The sequence below is a fragment of the Pelobates fuscus genome, chromosome 9 (genome assembly GCF_036172605.1).
Source record: "Pelobates fuscus isolate aPelFus1 chromosome 9, aPelFus1.pri, whole genome shotgun sequence".
Taxonomy (NCBI): Eukaryota; Metazoa; Chordata; class Amphibia; order Anura; family Pelobatidae; genus Pelobates; species Pelobates fuscus.
In genome coordinates, this window is record NC_086325.1 from 71,815,923 (window position 1) to 71,841,759 (window position 25,837).

The following is a 25,837-nucleotide window of genomic DNA, read 5'->3' on the forward strand; positions in this document are numbered from 1 at the left end:
TCTTTTTTAGTAACTAATTTATTTGTAGTTCAAATTATTTAGAGATGAAGAAAAAGTGCAATATTTATACAAGAAAAACACTAATGAGACAAAAAATTAATCTTCAAAAAAACTCAACAAATCAATATCCAAATTTAAACCAAATGGTTGGAGTGTTTTCAGTTTATTTATCCAAAAGTTTCTCTCTGTGAGAGTTTCTTGGTCAAATCTCCTCCCCTCCAATAAGGGTCTACATGTTCAATGCACATGAAGGAAAAATTTGCCAACTGAACTTATTACAGGTATTACAATGAAGAGGTACTATATGTTTGGTTGATTTTTTTCGAATGTTATTTTGATGTTCCAATAGTCTTTCTTTAAGTTTTCTACATGTCCTTCCTACATACTGCTTTCCACATGGGCATTGCAACATGTAAACTACATTCTTGGACTTTATCTTAAATCTCTCTTTTGTGGTGAAGCTTATAAACTCTCTCTTTTGCATATATTTTTGATTTTTACATGCTTTGCACGAGTTACAAGGATTAAAACCATTAATGTTAGATATTGTACCTTTACGTGGATTTTTTAGTGCATAGCTAGGAGCTAACATATTTTTCAGATTTTTAGTTCTCCTGAAAATAATTTGTGTTTTTTGGGGTAACACTTTGCCTAGTATAGGATCTTTGCATAAAATGTTCCAATGCTTATTCCAAATCTGTTTTATTTTCCAGTGTTGTGTATTGTACTGTGTAATAAAAGAAAAATTGTAATTATTTTTGGGAGTTTTTTTAGGTTTGGATATCATTAAATCTCTCCTATTCTTTTTTTCTATTTCTCTGATCTCCTTATCCAACAAAGTTGGTTCATATTTCTTTGTTAGAAATTTATTTTTTAGATGTTTAGCTTGCTCCTTATAGTCTGAATTTTTTGTACAATTTCTCCTAACCCGTATTAGTTGACTTTTTGGAATGGTTTCCAACCATTTATCTTGATGGCAACTTTTCCTATGTATGTAACTGTTGCCTTCAGTTTTTTTGAAGAAACATTTTGATTGGATATTATTGTTTTCAACAAAAAAACATGTGTCCAGAAAATGAATGGTGGTAGCATCCATCTTGTATGTAACTTCAAACCATAATCATTTTGATGAATATAATCTAAAAAAGATGATAATTCTTCTCGTGAGCCCTGCCAGATCATTATTATGTCATCAATGAAACATTTCCATAGGACCAGGCTCGCTGCCCAGCCATGCCCACTCCATATGAGGTTGGATTCACAATCCCGCATATATATGTTTGCATAGCTGGGGGCGAACCTGGTCCCCATGGCTGTACCGGTTGTTTGGAGATAGAATGAGTCATCAAAGAAAAAGAAATTATGTTTAAGGATATAATGAATACTATTTAAAATAAAATTTCGAAAATTTGGTAAAACATTTTTATCTCTCTCCATGACTTGTTCCACTGCAATCAAACCTTTATTATGTCTGATTACAGTATATAATGAGGCAACGTCTATGGTTACCCAAATAAAATCTTGTTTCCAGGCTATAGTTTCCATGATTCTCAAAATATGAGCGGTATCCTTCAAATAAGAAGGGGCTTCCTGAGCATATTTTTGAAGATGGTGATCAACAAATTCTGATAAATGAGCCGATATAGAATTTATGCCACTGATAATTGGCCTACCCGGAGGTGTTATTGGGTTCTTGTGTAATTTTGGGAGAAAATAAAAAATGGGAATTATTGGAAATTTATTGAAAAGATATTCCCTATTGTTCTTAGAAATTATACCGTCCTTATATGCTTTATCTAATAGAATTCCAAGGATGGCATTACATTTTTTTGTTGGATCCCCTGTGAGTTTTATATATGTGTCTTTTTCTCCCAAAATCCTATGTGCTTCATTCATATAATATTCCTTTGTCATAATAACTATGGCCCCCCCTTTATCGGCTTCCTTTATAATTATAGTGTCCATTTTTTGAAGTTTAGTTATACTTGCTGCTTCCTCTTTACTCATATTATACTTATTTTCTCGTTGATTTTTTTCTTTTTCTAATTTTTCCAAATCCTGGCATATCATATTATTAAAAGTTTCCAAAAAAAGGGCCTCTATCTCCTACAGGGTAAAAATGTGATTTCCTTTTAAATTGATTTTGTTCTTTATTTATTGTTTCATTGTTGTAAATTCCATATTGTTTTTCTAATGCCTTTTTCTCAAGAAGTCCTCCCTCTGAAGATTCTCCTCCATTCTTTTTCTCTTGGGAGGGGTTGAATTTATGTGTCTGGTGGTGTTTCCTGGTGATTGTGCCATGGTTTGAAAAATTGTGTTATTCTTCCATCGTTGTGACGGGGTTGCCCTTCTAAAAAAAGGTTCTCCCTCTCATTTGGATGTTCTAAACTAGTGCTTGCCACCTGTGCATAAGATCTTTTTGGAGGTGAATCATAATGATTTGGGGAAATGGATTATTTTCTTTCTCTTTGTTTAGAATGATAATGTTGTGATTGTGAAATATTTTGATGTCTATTTGGAATGAATGTTTTTCGTCTAGTGATAGGTGGACTTCGTGTATAACTATTTGAAATCTTTCTAGTTCCAATAGGTGAATTTCTTATATAACTCATTGAAGTATTTCTATTTCGAATAGGGGAAATATTCCTTATAACTGGGCTATTTCTCCTAATAAATGTGTTTCTCCATGTTCCCTCAAAAATTCTGGTGTCTCTATTATAATTTTGTTTATGTCTATTTTTAATTTTATTACTAGTTGAAAAAGTCTTGTCTCTTCTATCTCTTTTCATCTTATTGTTCTTAGTTTCTGCAATCTTTTCTTCTAAATTATTAATTGTATTACAGATTTCTTTTTCTTTGTATTTAGTGGACTCTTTATTTTGAGTTCCATCTGATTCTAAAAGAAAAACATGTTGTACTACATTCTGGAAGTGCACTACATCTTTTGTATATTTCTCTTTCTGAGCTACATATTCCAACCCTATGATGGGAGTGTGAAGATGGGAAAGTACAGTGACCACTGAAGAAAGGATTTCATTTAAGACTGTTTTCCATCTGAAAATTTGTGAGTGGACAATTGTAATTCACTGAGTGTCACTCACCTTCACACAGTTAAACGCTGTTTTTCCATTTTATCTGTATTTAGCAGATTATCCCCTATTTTATCTATATACAAAATTGCACAATACAAATTAGCATATACCTATATGTAATGCATATATACTATGCAAGCGAGGGGGCTCACCCACTGTTGTAATATTGACAAAACACTAACCTAAATTGGTTGGACACAAATATAGAGGCTGAATAAAAGGCTCCTGTAATGGAGCTCCAGTACTCCGACCGAGTACCTCTGCCACGGCTGCTTCCTCTTAGCTACCCTGGAGCACTTCAGACCCAGTCACTGAGGCTTGACTGGGATCACTGAGGGCCTTTTCCACCCTGGACCAAACACCAGACGACACTTGGTGATGGTTAAAAAACAACTACCTTTAATAGACATAGCACACATATTTCAAGCCTCTAACAGCCTCATTTACATACGATAGGTTGATAAGAGCACTATAGTATAAGAAAGGGTGGGGTCAGACAATAGCAAGGGCTGATGGGAGATTGAGGGAAAGGACAGCTAATTTAAACTGGTTAGTGAGGCGAACATAGAGTCTGTTTGGGTTAAGTTAGAATTTGGTAGAATTTAATCTTCCTGGTGTGAACTAGAAAACCAAAATAGCTGTTTGTGCCAGGAGCACGTATATTCTAAACTCCCTACTGGGATTGTCTCTAAAACAAGTCATTGAGGAGACAACTCGTAAAGAGGCCATACAAGATTTAGTGTTAACAAATGGATATTTGGTAGCAGATATTACTGTAGGTAAAAGTTTAGGATCCAGTGATCATGAGTTAGTGTGGCTTAATATAAGAACAGTGGCTGAGTCACACCACACAAAAAAAAAAGGTTTAGACTTTAGAAAAACAGACTTTTGTAAAGGAGTCATTATCAGACTGCAGCATTTTAAATGGAGTCCAAGAGAAATGGGATTATTTAAAAGTTGCACTGCTGAAGGCAACAGAAAATTGCATTAGGCTTGTCAATAAAAGCAAAAAATTTCAGAAACCACTGTGGTACTCCACAAATGTGGCCACAATATTAAAAAACTAAAAGTTAGCATTAAGTAATTATAAAAAAATCCAGAGTGAGGAAGATAGACAAATCTATAAGATTATGCAGAAAGAGGCAAAGCAAGTTATAAGAGCTTCCAAATCACACACTGAAGAGAAAATAGCACAGTCTGTTTAAAAAGGGGACAAAACATTTTTTAGATACATAAATGAGAAAAGGAAAGTAAAACAAGGATTAGTCAGATTAAAAACAAAAGAAGGAAGGTATGTAGAAGAGGATAAAGGTCTAGCTGACTGCCTCAATTAATATTTTTGTTCAGTATTTACAGATGAAAATTAAGAAAAGCGGCCCTAGTAAGAAAAAAATACAAATGAGTCATTTGTTACATGTGAGTTTACAGAGGAAGAGGTTATATGTCAACTGTCAAAAGTAAAGACAAATAAGTCAATGGGGCCTGATGGAATACACCCAAAGTCATTAAAGAGCTTAGTGGTGTACTAGCAAAACCATTAACAGATTTATTTAACCGATCATTGTTATCAGGAGTAGTCCCAGAAGATTAAAAGTTAGCGAATGTTGTGCCCATTCACAAGAAAGGTAGTAGGGAGGAGTCGGGCAACTATAAGCCAGTAAGCCTTTGTAACAGCACTCCCAGGCATAAAAGGGGTTAACAGCCGTTTAGTAGATCTTCCCCTTCCAGAGACACAGGCACAGCTACTGTAGACACCAATCCACCGAACCGGAGAAGCATATGAATGCCGTAAACAGCTGAACCGGAACCATACGAATGCTGTAAACAGCCTAATAGGAAAAAACATATAAATAGGTTTACACTCCTAGCAGTCAAACTGGAACAGCATACAATAAATCCCCCCAAGAATGAGACAAAGGTCCGTGTTGAGGGTCAAGCAGTGAACAGACAGAGCTGTGGGTTTATTGTTCTTATATACACATTAGTACCACCCACAGGGTTTTGGAAAACAACCAATAAACACATACAATACACTCAGACACTCCCACACAAAATCCTCCCCTCTGACTGTGATACAATTACCTTACACAATGGGTAATGTAATTATCACAAGCAGAGAAATACAGTTTTTCCACATTATTCATAACTTTAAAAGTATGCATCACATTCACATAAATTAAATTTTCAGAATCAGCATACTCCAAATATGAACATATGTCAAAATCATCCACATTGGTCCATTGGTTCAAAAGATAGATCGAAGTCCTTTGTGACCAAAGGAAGCATGGCTTTTCTGCCCAAAACCAGTTCCACAGAGTCTTCTATCCTGGAGATAATTGGGAAGTAATCCAATTATCCAAACCCAATTATCTCCAAGGACAGAGGCAAAACTCTGTTGAACACATGGCAGTAAAATACAGTAAAATACAATAAAATACACAAGGTTACATTTATGACATAAAATACAGACTGGGCACATTATTACTGAATGGCTCTCAGACCACACACATACAGTTCAATTGCCATGGAGCCAAAGTCTTTTATTACATGAATAGGCTCCATGGCATAGCTATCTGGGTTAAAGGAGTTCATTCAGTAAATCTGAGAATCTACCGAACGCCAGAGCAGAAATACATGAATAGACCCTTCTGCATAGGAAAATAAAGTATTTAAATGCCGATCTATAGTCAAAAGGCAGCAGGCAGGCAACCAGGCTCCTCCAATGCACAGTGGCGAGATTGGTCTCGTCACAGCCTTACTTCAGTAGTGGGGAAAGTAATGGAAACCATGTTAAAGGATAGGATTGTTGAACATCTAAAATCACATGGATTTCAAGATCAGAGGCAACATGGGTTTACGTCAGTGAGATCTTATTTTTTTTATTTTTTTTATTGGCTAACTAAAATAACAGACCAGGGTGGTGCAGTAGACATTGCTTACCTAGATTTCAGTAAGGCTTTTGACACTGTTGCACATAGAAGGCTTTTCAATAAACTGCAATCTTTAAGTTTGGATTCTAATATTGTTGAATGGGTAAGGCAGTGGCTGAGTGACAGGCAACAGAGGGTTGTAGTCAATAGAGTATAGTCAAAGCATGGTCTTGTCACCAGTGGTCCTTTACTTGGACCCGTTCTCTTTAATATTTTAATAGTGATATTGCAGAAGGTCTTGATAGTAAGGTATGTCTTTTTGCTGATGATACTAAGATATGTAACAGGGTTGATGTTCCAGGAGGGATAAGCCAAATGGCAAATGATTTAGGTAAACTAGAAAAATGGTCAGAGTTGTGGCAGCTGACATTTAATGTGGATAAGTGCAAGATAATGCATCTTGGACGTAAAAAACCTAAGGCAGAGTACAGAATATTTGATAGAGTCCTAACCTCAACATCTGAGGAAAGGGATTTAGGGGTGATTATTTCTGATGACTTAAAGGTAGGCAGACAATGTAATAGAGCAGCAAGAAATGCTAGCAGAATGCTTGGTTGTATAGGGAGAGGCATTAGCAGTAGAAAGAGGGAAGTGCTCATGCCATTGTACAGAACACTGGTGAGACCTCACTTGGAGTATTGTACGCAGTACTGAAGACCGTATCTCCAGAAGGATATTGATACTTTAGAGAGAGTTTAGAGAAGGGTTACTAAACTGGTTCATGGATTGCAGGATAAAACTTACAAGGAAAGGTTTAAGGATCTTAACATGTATAGCCTGGAGGAAAGACGAGACAGGGGGGATATGATAGAAACATTTAAATACATAAATGGAATCAACACAGTAAAGGAGGAGACTATATTGAAAATGAGAAAAGCCACCACAACAAGAGAACATATTCTTAAAGAGAGGCGCAAAGGTTTAAAAATAATGTCAGGAAGTATTACTTTATTGAGAGTGTAGTGGATGCATGTAATAGTCTTCCAGCTGAAGTTGTAGAGGTTAACACAGTGAAGGAGTTTAGGCATGCGTGGGATAGGCATAAGGCTATCTTAGATATAAGATAAGGCCAGGGACTAATGAAAGTATTTAGAAAATTGGGCAGACTAGATGGTTCTTAACTCCATACAAGTGCACCAAGCTCGGGAGCAATCCCTGTCACCCAAACTCGAGGACCGTCAACCACGAACACACATGAAGATTTGGGGCCTTCCCACAACGTTTTTTTGTGGTGGAAATACCACACTACATCAGGAGGCTGCTGGCTACTTTTCTGCCGCATACCATGGCTAAGAAAATAGCCATCAACAGTGTCTACAGCCTCCCAAGCACTACTCACCTCAAGACCACTAAGGTGCGAGATGTAATTCTAAGATGCATAACCCTACCAGACAAGATCTAAATTTCGGCATTAATAGACAAATCACCTTTCACCTTTGAGAACCCGATACTTACCTTCTTCTAGTACATTACAAGGCCACCCTTCTCCTACGCAAATCCTATGGCCTAGTTATGCCCCAGCTGAGGGCTGCAGGAATTTCCTACCGATGGGGAGCAAATGGCTCTTTAGTGGTGTCTCAAGATAGCACTTTGCATGTTCTACCCTCCATAGGAGGGCCTACCAATCACGAATGCACCCTCAGCCTTGAGAACATGGGACCCCTCTTTGATAACACCTTTTGTTCCAAGAGCTCACAGCCAGTGATGCCGTGACTACATGGGGAACTTTCATATGAGACACCCTCCATGAATATCTCTGATTTTGCTGGCTTTACTTTTTTGTTCAGTTATGTGTTTTGATTACTGCTTGCAGTGCCTTGTATTATCTTTAATGGTACCTGTCCTACATACGCATAGTTTTGTTAGAACAGCGGATGTCCATATCCCACTATATGGCGTGTCACTAATACCTGCTACCCTCAGCGGTTTTCAGCATGGATGCATATTCCCCACTTTAGCTAATGCCTCTCATGGACCTATAAGATCACTTCTCGCATTACATGCATCTACTTCCTTTGACTGATGCAAGCATTATACTTATACTATCATACCACACCCTTAGGTTGTATTTCTATATATATATGACTCAGTTAGCATAGGGAGCATATTGTAGTTATAACATTTTGGGACCATGACAAGCTGGACAACGCTACCAATGTTTATGCGTGAGCGAGCTCCTTTTTGTTGTCCTTAGATAAATGTAAACGGTTTGAAAAAAAGAGAAATGGTGCATTTATTCATCAGTGCATAACATACTTTCAATTGTTTGTTTGTTTGTTTGTTTTGTTTAGGTTTTTTTGTGTCAGTAACTCATATGCTTTTTACTCATGCTGAATGTGTTAACACTTTGCATCTTGAAAATAAAGAATTATAAAAAAAAAAAAAGAAAAACTGCCAGTCGGGTGATAAAGGCTGCGCATATGGAGAATAGGTGTCATGGTGGGAACCCTAAACCAAAAACGGGAACAGAATGTCCAGAACTCTAGAAACCCAAAAAGAGAGAGAAAACCCAAACAACTCTGTGAACAGAGACAGTATAGAGATGAGAATTGAGATATAGCAGTGTACATGCACTAGGCATAATCAATAGTAGTAATTAAAACAGAGATGAGGCAAAACTCTCATCTTTTCCTTGACTGAGATGAAGTTGTTATGATGCCCAGAATGTTCCTTTAAGAAGAAGAAGAAGACACATCGCTAGACAAATCTATTAAAAAGTTATTTAGGCCTTTTAGTTATGCTGGGCTGCACAGTTGTTATGTGGGATGAGAGGTATGAAGGGTGAACTTTATTATTTGATATCTGAATCTTTTAAAAAATAGTTCCCCTTTCAGTATAAGAAACTGCCAATCATCCTCTACCATCGGGGAACAAAAACAACAAAAAATAAAATTTAACTGGAGGGCAGTAGTACTATCGTACAGTACCGCAGCAAACTCAAATGAAGAGAATTTCTTTTACACAAGAACGCCTGCAGTTATTTTGCAGCATGTCTGGGCCTGTTCTGTCTTTAAGTATAAAAATAAAACAATCCATGTTACATGAAACTTAAGAAATTGTGTAGGTTAAAATAACAGTTATCATTTCTAAGGATGGCAAGATACTTTCTCTCCACATCTGCTTCTAGTTTCTTTGTCACAGTGTGGAGTCCCAACAATGAATGGTATGATTTAATACATTTATGGTGTACAAGTTCCAGCAACAATCTGACAGTGAGCAAAACAATGACCCTTCCTCCCTGTGAGTTCCCCATATATCGATACTTATCTCCTCGAAGCAGGCATTGATCTCACTCAGAGAGCATCCAGATGCTTGTCTAAAGCCAAACACACGGACGTCATCTTCTCCTGACTCTCTGAGTACCGCTTTCATTTCTCTCTTTTCCCATTCTGATGACAAGCTTCACTGTCAGGTATCGACTGCAGGTTTCAATTTTACTACAATGTACATATAAAATTAGTTTTATGAAGCCTAAATATGGATTAAATTATGGATTTATATATATATTTTTTTTTAAAACAAACACATGCGTACACATAAGAAAAAATTATTTGCTTCAGCATAGATTAGACATTTATACAAAAACAAGTCCTGTGCTCAAATTGTCACTACTCTTGGGCAGCAGCAATGACCATAGTACACATCAGCCCCAATACATACAGTAAAAACCAAAGAGAAGAGTTACTTGTGCACTATCCCAAATCCCGATGCACATTTAAATAACTCAAAGTTTTTAGTATCACTCCAATGGACATTAAGTGTAAGGTCACCTGCCACATCAAGTTAATTCCCTATTAAGGGTTAGTAAGTATGTAGGGGTTTAGAAAAATACCATTTCTCTATCTCATTAGAGATTTCTTTGCCTGAAGCTGAAGGAAACAAGGTGGATTGTTAGACGTGGCAGGTGGGCTTACATATAATGGCCATTGGAGTGATACTAAACACCTCCAGTTATTTAAATATGCAAAGGGTGTGGGAAAGTGCACAGGTAACTCTTTCTTTTGGTTTTTGTTGTATAGATTAGACATTATATCACAATCAGAGCGTCAACTGAGAATTTCATTTTATCAATGAAATTATATATATAGTTTCTATTAGTTTGTTATAGAGTAGGATGACAGATCATGTAAAATACCTGTGTATACAGTACACTATTATATGATCTTCCAGTTATAATAATAGGCAGATTTAGAATCTTCTACTGCATGATTGGCGACGTTATCTGAGTAATTATTACCCGTAATGAATGATGAATAATGCACAAATTATCACCGTGCAGTCTAGGATTTCTAATTTCGAAGATCTAAAAAAAACATATTCTTGTCTGCATGAGATTAGTGGAAGTTATACTCATTGGGGTACTTGAAATAGCCCCCTCTGAGATTATAACTCCCATATACACTAGGCATCACTGGGACATGTATGTCCTAGTGGTGCCCTTACAATAATGTCCTCTCCTTAAAACCTACCCGACCTTAACACCTACCAGGGATAGGCAACCTTCGGCACTCCAGATGTTTAGGACTGCATCTCCCATAATGCTCTTACAACCATAATGCTGGCAAAGCATCATGGGAGGTGTAGTCCAACACATCTGGAGTGCCAAAAGTTGCCCATGCCTGCCTACACCATGTATTATCCCCTCATTACTCTGACACACTACATTAAACATAAACCCCTACATTACCCTAACACATTACACTGAAGAAAAAACCCTACATTGCCTTAACACACTACACTGAACATCACCTTCCGCACCAAACATTAATTCCTCGACTATACATTAACCCTAAGCCATTGATGACAGTTTTAACTTGTGGGCCTCATCAGCATGGATGCTGATTCTTATATGGAAGTGGAAGTCTTGAAGAGCATATACTGACCACAACATTAAAGCCACCTGCTTAATATTTTATGAGTCCCCCTCGTTCTGCCAAAACAGCTCTGATTTGTCGAGGCATGGACCTATGAACGTGTCCTGTGGAATTTAGCACCAAGATATTTGCAGCAGATCCTTTATATCCTGCAAGTTGCAAGGTGGGGCCTCCAAGGATCGGATTTGTTGTATCAGCAAAACCTACAGATGCTCAACTGGATTGATCTGAATAAGTTGGAGGCCAATGCAACACCTTGAACTCTTTGTCATGTTCCTCAAACCGTTACTAAAAATTGTTTACAGTGTAACAGAGTGCATTATCTTGCTGAAAGGGGCCACTGCCATCAGGTAATACAATTGACATTAATTGGTGTACATGGTCTGCAATAATCTCTTGGTAGATGATACCTGTGAAAGTACCATCCACATGAATGCCAGGAACCAAGGTTTCTCAGCAGAACATTGCTCAGCCTCCGCTAGCCTGCCTTCTTCCCTTAGTGCATCCTGCTACCATCTCGTTCCCACGTAAAGGACAAACACGCAGCAGGATATTCATCTGATCTAAAAGAAATCATGATTCATCAGGCCAGACAACCTTCTTCCATTGATCTATTGTCCAGTTCTGATGCTAACATCCTCATCGAAGGAGCTTTAGAAGGTGGACAGGGGTCTGACACTTTCTATCATAATGAGTATTATGTTTTTCAGCAGTTTGAGCTACAGTGGCTCTTCTATGTGATCGGAGCACACAGGCTAGCCTTCACTCCCCACATGCATCAATGAGCCATGGGTGCCCATGACCCCGATGCCAGTTTACAGATTGTTCTTCCTTGCACCACTTTTGGTAGGTACTAATCACTTCATACCTGGAACACCCCACAATACTTGCCTTTTTGGAGATGGTTTGACACATAGTCGCCACCACTATTTGGCTCTTGTCAAAGTCACTGAGATCTATTCATTAGCACATTGTTTAACCCTTCCAACACATGAAATTCAAAAACTGACTGTTCACTTGCTGCCTAATATATCCCACTCACTGACAGGTACATTTGTAACAATATAATCAATGTTATTCACTTCACCTGACAGTTTTTTTTTAATGTTGTAGCTTATCAGTGTATTGTTGGGTACCAAAAAGATTGTGGGGAGGCCGAACACGATAAAGCAACCCACAGTACAAATACAAAAATGCTCAAGCTGGACTGTGAGAATTCCTTCTTGGGCAGAAAACTCAAGAAATCATATTTCCGCAACTCTCTTGACATGCGAGACATGCAAATTAGAACAGACAGGCAACATTGTCACAATGCTGGAAACTCTTGCCCTCACCACAATCATTTTAGTACTCTATATATAGTACTTAGAGTATGTCCTCGTGTGATTGCAGCCTGTTTGGTTTCAAATATACATTATAAGGCTATATAGTCACATTATAAGGCTATATAAGGGCCCTATATAGCCTTATCCTGTAGAGAGTCCCAGAAGGTAGTATTTCCCAAGTAAGTGGATTAATCTCACAAGAGCAGGCATAAGGTTTGCTAGGATAGGACCTGCCAAAAATGGGATAGAGTGGTGTTGTGGCAGGCTTATGCAATATATGACCATATACTGTAACTAAATCCCCATTATTTATTATCTGTATTAGGTGTTTTAAAAAATTACTGTTGTATTCTGTGAACTTTGAAATTGCCGCTAGGTGAATGTGTGAGTCCGCTGGATGTTACATGAATTGGTCCCAGTGGCACCCTTATAATATGATGCTAACCCTTTTCTTACATTAAACCCATTTTATCCTTACCACTTCTAAAAATATATTTAAACCTGCCTGTATTTTAACAGCTGCATACACTCACTATTTTCACATATTAAAACACAATATATTTCAAGCAGAGCAGAAATATATACATATATGCATTTATACATATGCAGTTGTGAAATATTAAAGAACTACTATAGGCACTCAGACCACTTCAGCTCAATTAAGTGGTCTAAGTGCCAGGTCCCCTAGTTTTCACCCTGCAGCTGAAAATATATCAGTTTCAGAGAAATTGCAATGTTTACATTGCAGGGTTAATCCAGTTTCTAGTGGCTGTCTGCCTGACAGCCAATAGAGGCCGCTTCTGCGATTCTCAGTGAGTACATCGCACTGAAATGATGCTGGACGTCCTCACGGAGTCCAGCGTCAAATATGACCCCCATAGGAAAGCATTAAGAAGTGCTTTCCTATGGTCGGGTTTAAATGCCTGCACGTCTCTTGCTGTGCATGCGCATTTCACTCCATTCGGGAGCTGACGTCGGCAGGGGGGGAGAGGTCACCAACGCCGAGGGAGCCCGGCGCTGAATTAAGGTAAGTGGCTGAAGGGGTTTTAACCCCTTCAATCCAGCAGGAGGGGGCCCTGAAGGAGGGGGGCTGTTAACCCTATAGTGCCAGGAAAACGGGTTTGTTTTCCTGGTACTATAGGATCCCTTTAACAGGTGGTTTTAGATGTTTTTTTGGCATGCAATGTCCAGTTAATATCTTAATTATACTTATTATCTAACTTTTTTGTGCGTTTAGGAGAAGCCTTAGAATCTTGTGCCTACAGGCATCTGACATTTAAAGTCAGCACTGGCTCTCCTCGGTCTCCAGCCTGGCACATCATCTGGCTCTCAGTAAATATTAAACTTATCAAGCAAATATGAACTTTCATTTTAGCCTGTTCAACTTTGGGTGACCGTGCTCTAGGGAAAGGGTTTTAAAGCATATCATAACCTCCCAAAGTTGACCTGGCTAATGTGGACGTTCACTTCAATTTAGCAAAGCTGCAGGTGAGTAGTTGGCCAGTAGGTGCCAGGGGAGGTTTGCTTGTTTTTTGTCAAGTAGTTGAAAAACTGTTTGACAAAAACCCAGGAAGGAAGATGATTGATGGAAAAAAGTTGGTTGTTGGCTAGGGGACAACCAGGCAGCCGCTAAATATTGATTTTATTCTCATATTAAGTATAAAGTGACTAACAGAGGGGAAAAAGGGGGAACATTCAAAAATCTATAGTTTTAATAAATATATAATATATAAATATTGTTTGGTTTTTCTACTGCCTTTTTTCCCTCTGTTGGTAACATTTTCTCACTTCATTATTCAGGACCCCTGAATTTCGTCCAAATATCGATTCAGCTTAGCAGAATTTTGATACTATAAAACTGATATGTAAATCGAATACAATATTTATATTATGCATATATTTTACACTTATATGTGCATTTTTGTGCCATTTTAGTCAGCCAGAATTGTTTTTCCAAAAACGCCCCACGGATAAAATTTGAATATCCCATAACAAAAAATGGTTCAATCGAACCTTTTTTTTCACAGTGCACAAGTCAAAAAATTTATCAAACACACAAATAACCATTTGGGTATTTCTAGACATGCTTCCCCTTTACTATAATATATATATATATATATATATATATATATATATATATACATATATATATATATATATATATATATATATATATATATATACCATATATGCACATGAATGGAAATAACAACACTGAAAGCCAATTAAGGAATTAAAGGGTTACTATAATTTTTACCATAGTTCAGGATGCAAATCCAATTTTCCCTAACTTCGGTCTGCTTTGCCTGCTGAGCAGTTAAAAATAAGCCTACTAAAATAAGCCATGTTTCTTTATTTTTTTCGGACAATGATTTTCCAGTTTTCCACTGATGGGCTGAAGAGATCTTGTTTCAACGCAGGGCTAAAGCTAGTAATAGCATCATTTTGGATTATGAGCAACAGATGAAAGACATGTCGGGCACATAGAGTTTCACACTCAAACTGAGCAAGTTTGGAAGACCAGATCATGGAAAAACTTAGCCTTAAATGAGATGGGATTCTATATAGACTATAAGGAAAATGAATGATATATTGTGCATATGTTTTACCTTTTTACCTTCTTTTTTTGTCAGTATATTGCTATGGATTAATGTGTAAATTAGCTTTTTGTCATTTCAAGAGCATGATAGGAAAGGATATGCTTCTTAAAGGGTTATTTATTAAATTGAGAATTCAAAATACACTTACTGCTTCAAATTTAGGCACACAATAAAAACTAAAACAAATTAATGAAGCACACTTAGTGTATAAATCATGTCCCTGCAATCACACGGCACAATTATCTGCCTTTTAGAAGTTTAATCACTTTATTTATGCAGCCCAAGTTACACCTCCCTGCATGTGACTTACACAGCCTTTCTAAACACGTCCTGTAAACAGATATCTAATGTTTACACTTCCTTTATTGCACAGTCTGTTTAATTTATAATGTCTTATCTCCTGTTCCGTTAGTAGCCGTCCAGACCCCGCAGAAACTGTCTGTGTGATATAAAAGTTCAATTTACAGAGTAGGAGATAAACACTTCTAAATTAAGTTAAAATCTGATTGAAATGGTTTGCAACCTGTGTCAGTTACAGCCAGGCTAGGACAGCATAAACAATAGTGTCCTAAAAGGCAGATAATTAAGTAATGAGACTGTAAGGGAATGGTCAATTCACTAACTGCTTCATCAAACTAAAGTTGTTCTGATACCTATAGCGTTCTGTTAAGATCAAAATAGCTGAACTGGAAAAATCTCTAATTTTGCTTTGCTTTCAGTTCTGCTAGTATGGCCTTGAATTTGATATTCACTTTGAATTTTCACTTTAGTAAATAACACTGTTAATGTTTTTGAAATATTTTTGTTTTTACTGTTTAAATATGGTATGCATTTTTACAATAGCTGCTATAATGTTCTAGTTCAGTTGTCGAAAAACAAGATTAGTTTCTTATAATAATAAATAAATATGGCCTTTGGTGTTTACTGTTTTCAACGCATGGTTTAGGAAACATCAAAGCACACAGCCTACACTGCAGGTTACACCCCTGAAAGTAGTATCATTTTATATACTATGTTTTATGTTACTCTAGCATCTATTTAATTTAAAAAAGTTAATTTAAAAAAATATATTTTATTAATCCTTTTTTTCAATGCATCTGTGCTGTTCAGGTGACCTGGTTGTGTTGCAGTTTGCTACATCAAAGAAGATTTCTTACTCCAAATATTATGCATATGCTTGGCTGGTTTACATAGTTTACACTGTGCAAAGGTGGAATGTTCAGAATCGGGTTCCAATATTCAAGATGTTTCACAACTTTCCATTTCACCTGGTAAATGATGGTAACAGGGACCACAAGTGCTGTGACGGCTTGGACAGCCAGCAGCACAATGGTTGCTTGATCAATGTATCAATGAATGCACCTAATGATAATTAGAGAGAGCAAGAGAGAGCAGAAACCATGCTTTCCACTAGCATCTTGTGCCAGCTAATCCGAGCGTAACCTGCCTTTTAAGAGAGTTATCCTGTCAATAACAGCAACGCACATCACAGTGAGAGCTTCACAATCAGTGTGCTGGTCATAGGATTAAACACAGTGCACTAACTTGCACTATCTCACCAGTAGGCGAGGAACAATAGAATCAATAGTTACAATATCTACAAAGGCGTCGCTAACAATTCCCTATGTAAGTGAATATGTCTGTGTGTCTATGAATCCATTATCAAAGGGCACCTATCAAGCTAGTAAATTTAGACATAAATAAAATGTCATTTTTTTTTTCCAAGAAGGTAATTTACACTGTACAAATGGCAGATGTGAACATTAATATTTCACGGAAAAAGGTACAAATACAGATCTTCCTGTTGACAAGTTTAACATACCAAATACTTGGGCCAAGTCTCCTAGATTTGATATAACTAAAATAATATTTGGCTGATTTATATTTGATTTCCAATATATCTCAGTCCAAAACTCAAGCGAAAATTTTCCGCTTTATCGATTTTTCAGCCCATAAAACACGAAGAATTTTGACTGTTATTAAAGTAAAAAAAAATGTCAAGCGCAATTTAATACAACATTGGCTGATTTCCATGACAGCTGTTCTGGGAATTGTAGTGCATGGCTCTGTCGCTTTGTTCACAGATAAAAGAAACCATACATCCTCAATAAAGCCATGCAAACACGAAAAAAGAAGAAAAGTAACATTTGAAATTAAGGAAATAAATAAAAACTGATGTGTGGGTTTACTCTACAATCCAAGATCTTGTTCTGTAGGACATTGTGGAGACTCACAGTCAAAGTTTCTCAATACAAAGACATTTGAAATTACTGATGACTCCAAGAACAAAAGTGGTAAAATGAAATTTGATGATGACATTTTGGTAATAGGGGCAGGAGAGGATACTGATTCTCATCTATTTTAAGGGACAGTACTATGTGTTTATTTACTGTCAGTTATACTGTGCAGTTATGTCATCATACAGTGTGGTAGTTTAATAAGACTTTATATAATTTTTTAATTTAATTTGAATGCGGGCTATCCTGGAAAGAAAATAATTCTGAAACACAGCACATTTCAAGCTTCAAAAGCTTTGAAAAGCTTTTGGACTCACACACTTTTTTGTTTTGTTTCTTTTACACATCTACTCAACCAAAGGCTCACAAGCTTAATATGTGACATTCACTCTGAAACTCTGAAGAGCTGCCATATCACCCCAAAAATATGAGAATCTGCGTATTCACTCCAAAATTGTTAGTATCTGCCTATTCATTTAAAATCTCTGCATATCAATTATTTTACCTCAAATATCTTTCCATTCTCTAGAACTTACCCATTCACCATAAGTCTCTCAACATATGTTCATATATTCTGAGAAATTGTCTATTTAGGTTAGATTTGGCTATTTCACTTTGAAACCATGAATATTATCCTTATACAAAATATCCCCATTTAGTTTACCGCAAGAACTATAGGATGTGACATTCACTAGTAGAAACCTGGATTACTCCCATTTCTACATAACTGGTTATTTTATTGTAATGTCATCTTTTGTATGAGCAGTGCGAAGTCTTCCTACATATTTTCTGGACTTTAGCTCCAATTAGTCTCACTCACAAGTACAATGTATATATGTGACTGTGTTCTCATGCCTCCATAACTTTACAATATACTGATCCAAAATGGAAGGAAGGCAACACCGTCATTGGTAACTGTTTCTGAGGCCACCTAATGCAAGTCTATGGAGAGATAAGGACAATATCCAGTGGCCATAGTAACCACTGCAATACATTACATTATCTCATTGCCATTGTGCCATTTGATGGAAGGGAAAGTGGAAACTGAGTCCCACAGATTATGAATTGCACGTTTTAGGTGAAAATAGCCAAACTTTAAAAAAAAAAAACAAGTTTGACAAAATTCTCAATCTGGTTATTTTGGACTAAAAATGTTCACGGAACCTGAATTGTTAGTTCAATAGTACTTACCTGAAATTCATTTCTGTCTTCTTTTTGATTTGACCCATTTACCTCTAGTCCACGCTTTCCTGACTTGGCTTGTTTTTACCTATTAAGTCATTTTTGTAGCCCTGACCTAAGCTAATCTTCCTGTCTCAGACTTTTTGGGTTTTACCCTTCTGGGTAATCACGTAAAGTCCATAATACATATCTGTCCTTTGTTTTCCTGTTTTCAAGTCTTTAAAATTTAACAAACTACCAATTACTTTTGTACATTCACAGGTCACCACAGCCTTGTCTGGTCCCTCACACAAATTCAGAGGAATTCATCTTGCATGTCAATTCAAAAATTTATTGAGTTCTTACTGACACAGATAGGATTTCACTAACTCTAACGAACGATGGGACATGTCTCTGAATGCAATCAACACCAAATTTCAATGGCAAAAAACGTCCAGTACCCATAACTTCTCCACCAGGAGCTGGTTATCTGGAAAGGCCTATAAATTATTCTCTTTCTAAAACAACTAGCCTTTGATAGCCTCTTTAACAAAACAAAAAAACAAAAAACAAAACGATACTGTTTAATTATACAATATATCATTGATCATACTATTTTTTTTACAATGGCAAATGTAATAATGTTCTCTACAACAGTCCTTATTTTTAATGTATAAAAACATATACCTTTTAGAAAGATTTGCTGTATTGCTGGGCAATATTGCATTAATAGTGTAATCCACTAGAATCAATTGGATCTTTTCTCTTGTACATGTGCCATATGTAACCCTCGAGAGTTGTATCTGGCTTAGAAGTTGCTTCTTGGACTACAGTACTCTAAAGTATATTTGTAATGCCTATCACAGTCCTTGATTAAAAAAAAAAAAAAACTTTTTAGATATAGCCAATTTCTTTTTGATTTTCTTCCATGAAAAATATCTGTCCAAGTAATGAGACCAAGATGTGATAAATCATGTGCGTTCAATCTGTAGTCCTTGGTCTGTGTTGCATTAAGTGGTAGGATTAGCAAAATAACAATATTTGAAATAATTTTTTAGACTTTTATAGATAATCTCTTGTATGTTAAATACACTGAACAAAATTATAAACGCAACACTTTTGTTTTTGCCCCCATTTTTCATGAGCTGAACTCAAAGATCTAAGCCTTTTTCTATGTACACAAAAGGCCTATTTCTCTAAAATATTGTTCACAAATCTGTCTAAATCTGTGTTAGTGAGCACTTTTCCTTTGCCGAGATAATCCATTCGGACTTGCATTCCTGCGTGCACCTCCAGGTCCTCCACTGTCCAGCCGCGGCCATCGCAACACTGACCGACACACACTCACTGACACAAACTCACTGACAGACACACATACACAGACACACTCACTGACCGACACACAGACACACACACTGACACACACACACACACCGACAGACACACAGACACTCATTAACACACATACACTCACTGACACACACAGACAGACACTCACTGACACACATACAGACACACACACACTAACTGACAGACACACATACACTGACAGACACACAGACACTCACTGACACACAGACAGACACACACACACTCACTGACAGACAGACAGACACACACACAGACAGACACACACTGACAGACACACAGACACTCACTGATACACACAGATACAATCACTGACAGACAGACAGACACACACTCACTGACAGAAGCACGCACTGCCACACACACACTGACAGACACTCACTAACACACACAGACACACTCACACTCATTGACACACACACAGACACACACTCACTGACACACACTAACAGACACACTCACTGACACACAGACAGACACACACATACACTCACTGACACACACACACACACACACACACAGACAGACACACACACACACACACACACTCTGACAGACACAGACATACACTCACTGACAGACACACATTTACACATTCTTGCACACACTCAGATCTTATTCCTGGGTTCCAATGGGGATCTTCTATCTGGAGCTCAGCTTTCCTGCTCCTCACTGCTCCCTCGCGCGCAGTTTAGTGATGCTGGATGCCGGAATAAGATGTCATATTCCGGCGCCTGGCATCACTACAGACGGCGCGCGAGAGGGAGCAGTGATGAGCAGGAACACTGAGCTCCCTCGCTGCATCTACCTTCCTCTTTTCCCCGGCCGGGTAAATGTTAGCAAAGTAGGCACATGCAATGTGGGGAAAGCAGGTGCCTACTCTGCTTGGAACACTAAGCATGTACTCGCGGCTCGCCGGGCCGCAAAGATGTCCATTGTGGGCCACATGCGGCCCGCGGGCCGAGAATTTAACATGCTTGATCTAAGGTTTTGGGTTAAAAGCATATTTTAAGGTTGGCCTATGATTAGCTGAGAGCATTAGCAGACAGTCTCAGCTTCTCACCAGCTGGCTTACTAAACCTTCCTGTAGTGAATGGCGGCCAAAAGAAGGGAAAGAGTAGGCAGAACTATCAGGCACAATATTTAAACACTAAATGTAAGATGACAGCCAGGAAATACTGCCCCCATAACAAGTTAACTGAGATTAAGTTGCTATGGGGGTTGCAGTGTCTCTTTAATAACTTATCTTCTGTTGCTTATGTTTCATATTTCTTCTTTCTTTATGGTTACTATAGCAGGCATGTGGTTGGCATATCTTCATTGCTGTTCCTCCCAACCTGCAGTGTTTCTCTAATAAGGCAATTGTATTCAATGCAAAGGTTTCTGTGAGTTTTAATCTGGTTAACAGCTTTCATAAGTAAAACGCTGATACATTGACTACAATTCCAGAAACTCCTGCTCTGTCCATACAGTAAATATACGGAGCATCCTAATTCTAAATGTCTTTGACAAGGACCCAATGGGTACGTGAGCATCATAACTTGACCATGGAGCAATGGAAGAAGGTTGCCTTTTCTTTTTGATCGGGTGAATGGCCAGTGCGTGTGCATTGTTTACCTGGGGAAGAGATGGCAGCAGAATGCACTAAGGGAAGAATGCAGGCAGTGGCAATGTTGTGCTCTGGGTAAATACTCTGCTAGGTCCTGACTTTCATGTGGAAGTTACTTTGACACATAGAATCCACTTAGAGATTGTTGCAGAGCATGTATATCCCTTCATGGCAATGGTGTTTCCTGAGGGCAGTGGCCTCTGTCAGCAGCATAATGCATCCTGTCACACTGAAAAATGTGTCCAGGAAGGATTTGAAGAACATGACAAAGGCTCCATGTTGTCTTGGCCTCCAATTCCTCAGATCTCAATCCGATTGAGCAACTGTGGGATGTGCTGGAACAACAAGTCCAATCCCTGGAGGCCCCACCTCACAACTTGCAGGACTTAAAGGATCTACTGCTAATGTCTTGGTGCCAGGTACCACAGAATATGTTCAAAAGTCTTGTGGAGTCCATGCCTCAACGCATCAGTGCGGTTTTGGCAGCATGAGAGTAACCTACATGATATTCGGCAGGTGGTTTAAATGTTGTGGCTCATCCGGCGAGTTTCAGCTAAATTCCTTGCGACAAAACCGTTGAGTTTCAGCTAAATTCCTTGCGACAAAACCGGCGAGTTTCAGATAAATTCCTTGCGATGCTATTTTGGGGATATCTCCTGCACGGGCGACAAGAGCTTAATCACTTTGAGTGACTTTTTATATGTGTACTTACAAAAAAAAGTATTTCTGAAGGATCCAGCTACTGTCCTGATTCTGAAAGGTCTCTAAGTCCTGAGAAAAGAGGACCTATAACAGCATAGTTAGAGCAGACTTTCACTGCTCTACCATTGTGTTATTCATCCTTATTTTACTTTATATATTTAATTACATACTACCCTATGTTTTTCTCTTGTGTTTGCTTTATATATCACCCCGAGGGGTAACCAGCGCCATTGTTGCGTTTTCCAGCCACTATTTGTAAGTGTGTATCTCTTTTTTGGATTTATATTCTCACTTGTTGCACATTGCACATGCACTTTATAATATTGATACATCATATGGAATGATATTTTATGTTTTACACATACTAAGTGTTTTAAAGGTATAGCGCACCTTATTTTTGGATTGTATACTTAGTGGTGTTTGAGCTATTTCTCACTCTAAGGTGCAGCTTCATAAATAAGAATATTGCTTCACTTGTTAAAGGAAAATATTTTATGTTCACTATCACCATAATAACATAGCGCCTTTCTTTTGCATGTATATATTTTTTATATCATCAGTGTACTTGACAGTAATATCATTAGCCTGAGGACATGAAACAAGTAATAATTTATCCCCTAAGTGAAAAGACAATCCAGTATATTTAATGTATATGTTTATCCGATATACTGGATTGTCTTTTCACTTAGGGGGTAAATTATTACTCGTTTCATTTCATGGTAAGTTTAGCCGTCACCATGGGAGCGCCTGCTATGTATTCCACGTTGCCATGGTGATGTGCTGACCCCAATCATGCATCTATGGCACCATGTTACATTTTTGGGGATGGAGCTTGCATGCTCATGCGCCCGGGACTCAGTAGGATGCTGCCGGCGGTGCATAACACCTGGGTGAGTCTATTTTTCACTTAACATTTATTTCCATTTGGTTTTGTTTGCATGTGTATTTTGTGTTTGATCCTGAATCTTTTAGTGCATATCCAATAAATTTTAGTTTTTATGGAAGACCATGAGTGCAGATACCCAAAAACTATTTTTCATTTGAAACTGGAAATTTACATTGTTGTTTATCAGGCTAATAGTGTGGTGTTTCAAATATTCATATATGAATTCACATCAGTGTTTGCAGCCTCTATGGAGTTGCTTTAATTGTTTGTGTTGCCACTGATTATTTTTCTAGATCTGGATATTTCATTAAATAACTTTTTACACATTTTACATATGACTTAATTACACCTATGATGTCATACTTGATGAAAATAGCTGCTTATGCCAGGAGCACACATATTCTAAACTTCCTACTGGGATTGTCCCTAAAACAAGTTGTTGAGGAGCAAACTCGGAAAAAGGCCATACTAGATTTAGTGATAACAAATGGAGATTTGGTATCAGATATTACTGTAGGTGAAAGTTTAAGATCCAGTGATCATCAGTCAGTGTGGTTTAATATAAGAACAGTGACTGAGTCACACCACACAAAAACTAAAGTTTTAGACTTTAGAAAAACAGACTTTTCTAAAATTAGAATATGTTTAACCCCTTAAGGACACATGACATGTGTGACATGTCAAGATTCCCTTTTATTCCAGAAGTTTGGTCCTTAAGGGGTTAAATGAGTCATTATCAGAATGGAGCAATTTCAATGGAGTCCAAGAGAAATGGGATTATTGAAAAGTTGCACTGCTGAAAAAATTCAAGAAACCACTGTGGTACTCCGCAGATGTGGCCAAAATAGTAAAAAACAAAAAGTTAGCATTTAGTAATTGTAAAAAAAAACAGAGTGAGGAAGACAGAATGATCTATAAGATTAGGCAGAAAGAGGCTAAGCAAGTTATAAGGGCTTCCAAGTCACACACAGAAGATAAAATAGCACAGCCAGTAAAAAAAAGCGGACAAAACATTTTTTAGATACATAATTGAGAAAAGGAAAGTAAAACAAGGATTAGCTAAATTAAAAACAAAATAAGGAGGGAATATAGAAGAGGATAAAGGTCTAGCTGACTGCCTCAATTAATATTTTTGTTCAGTATTTAAAGATGAAAATGAAGGAAAGGGGCCTCAGTTAGGAAAAAGGACAAATGAGTCATTTGTTACATGTGAGTTTACAGAGGAAGAGGTTCTATTTCAACTGTCAAAAGTAAAGACAAATAAGTCAATGGGACCTGATGGAATACACCCAAAGTTATTAAAAGAACTTAGTGGTGTACTAGCAAAACCATGGACAGATTTATTTAACCAATCATTGTTAACAGGAGCAGTCCCAGAAGATTGGACGTTAGTGAATGTTGTGCCCATTCACAAGAAAGGTAGTAGGAAGGAGTCGGGCAACTATAGGCCAGTAAGCCTCACTTCAGTAGTGGGGAAAGTAATGGAAACCATGTTAAAGGGTAGGTTTGTTGAACATCTAAAATCACATGGATTTCAAGATCAGAGACAACATGAGTTTACTTCAGGGAGATTATGCTAAACTAATCTTATTGATTTTATTTTATTTTTTGCAATTTACTGTGGCGAAACCGACCTCGCCACGTGTCCTTGGAGGGGGCTGCTTGCCCACCTCTTGCCTTTGGACTATGGACCAGACCTTATGTGAAGGTGATACCCCAGATAGCTATACCATGGAGCCTATTCATATAATGAAAGACTATGGGAAAGACTTTAGCTCCATGGCAATTGTACTGTGTGAATAGGATCTGCGCGCTATTTGGTAGTTTTGTGCGCTCAGATCCCAGCTATCTGGGGATATGTGAAATGTCTGTGTGTTATGGATAAAAAGTAACTTTCTGTATTTTAAAGTATTTTATGTCTTTTACTGTCTTTTTGTCTGCCATGTGGGTAATGGAGTTTTGCCTCAGTCCTTGGAGATAATTAGATTCCTTCCTCAATTATCTCCAGGCCAGAGGGGAGGGATTGTAAGGCATTGTGGGAGGTAACCGGTCTGTGCTGACAGGGGTTTTAAAAGATACTATTACTAACTTTTCAACCCCTGGTCTGATTCATGCCATTTTTTAATATGTTGTTCCCCTGAATGGATTGATTGTGGATATGTATTTTTATGTGAATGTGATGTATGGTTTTAGAGTTATGAAAGTTGGGTAGAAAGTATGTTTGAACTGTATGTGTAATTGGGTTAAGTGTTAATCTAAGGGGAGGAGATGTGTGGGAGGTAACATCTATGCTATTGGATATTTTATGCCTCCCCCTGGGTGTGGCCTGTATGTGTGAGATGGAAATAAAAGCCAGGCTGGATGAGCCAGTCGAGAGTTCCTGTTTTACCCTCAAAGTGAAGTGTCGTCTCATTATTGGGGGAAGGATTTATTGCATGCTGTTCCAGTTGACTGCTAGGAGTGCAAGCCTATTCGTATGGTTCCTATTCAACTGTCTACAGCATTCAGAGGCTTGAGAGCATTCATATGCTTCTCAGATTCGGTGGTTGTGGTGTCTGCTGCAGTGCTTGAAGTCCTCAGGAGCGCTAGGAGCATCCTTTAACGGAGGTGCCCAGTCGGTGTGCCAGGTGATCCGTTACATTGGTGGCAGCGGTGGGATGGTGTCCTAGTGCGAGGTAAAGCAGCTCAGAGACACTGTTTGGATTTACAAATTGAGGGCAACGCTAGCAGTCGTGCAGCGCCCCTGGGAGCAGACAAGTATGGAAGGTTCTGGCTCTGGAGATGATTGGCTGGCCGAGGTGAGGCAGCGAGTGGCCGAGTATGGGGATGATATACCCATGGAGACACGCCGGGTGATCTGGAACCAGGTCATGGCCGAGCGAAACACAAGGCTGGACCGAGAATTCCGGCTGGCGAAAGAGAGGAAGTATGCTCAGCAGCAGGAGCGTTACAGCAGCCGAGTAGAGGCTGCATCCGAGGAGGTTAGCCGTCTTTCCCTGAGGGGGCGGGAGGAACCCGAAGTGGGGGTCCTCATAGACTGGTCCTGTGAGGAA